The sequence below is a fragment of the Cynoglossus semilaevis genome, chromosome 8 (assembly GCF_000523025.1).
Source record: "Cynoglossus semilaevis isolate Cse_v1.0 chromosome 8, Cse_v1.0, whole genome shotgun sequence".
In the NCBI taxonomy this organism is placed as follows: Eukaryota; Metazoa; Chordata; class Actinopteri; order Pleuronectiformes; family Cynoglossidae; genus Cynoglossus; species Cynoglossus semilaevis.
Window position 1 is genome coordinate 25226608 of NC_024314.1, and position 648 is coordinate 25227255.

The following is a 648-nucleotide window of genomic DNA, read 5'->3' on the forward strand; positions in this document are numbered from 1 at the left end:
GTGTGTGTGTGTGTGTGTGTGTCAAGCTGGCTAAATTGCCTCTCTCTTGGCTGGATGGAAAAACAAACACATGGTCACACTGTGATGGCATTGGTACTTCATGCGGAGCGGCAACGCAGACACACACTACACACACACAAACATGCTACACACCCCAACGCAAACAACCCTACATATGTACACACACACCAGCTAACGGTGGTAAACACACACGCTGCGTAATGGCTGATTCCACACTTGACTGCTAATTTCTATTGACTGACACAATCCAATGGTGTCACGCCGGTGGCAGTTGATGAGACATGGTGCTGTAGGACGGACCTGACGTATGGATCGTAGGGGACACACACACACACACACCCGGGACGCTGTCCACACACACACACACACTCTCGCTTATCTGTTGAAGTTCCGTGTCTCATTTTGTCCACCCCCGCCACCTCTGTTTAGGTATTGACTGACACAATCCGATGGTGTCACGCCGGTGGCAGTTGATGAGACATGGTGCTGTAGGACGGACCTGACGTATGGATCGTAGGACACATACACACACACACACACAACCGGGACGCTGTCCACACACACACACACCCTCTCGCTTATCTGTTGAAGTTCTGCATGGTTCATTTTGTCCAACGCCGCCACCTC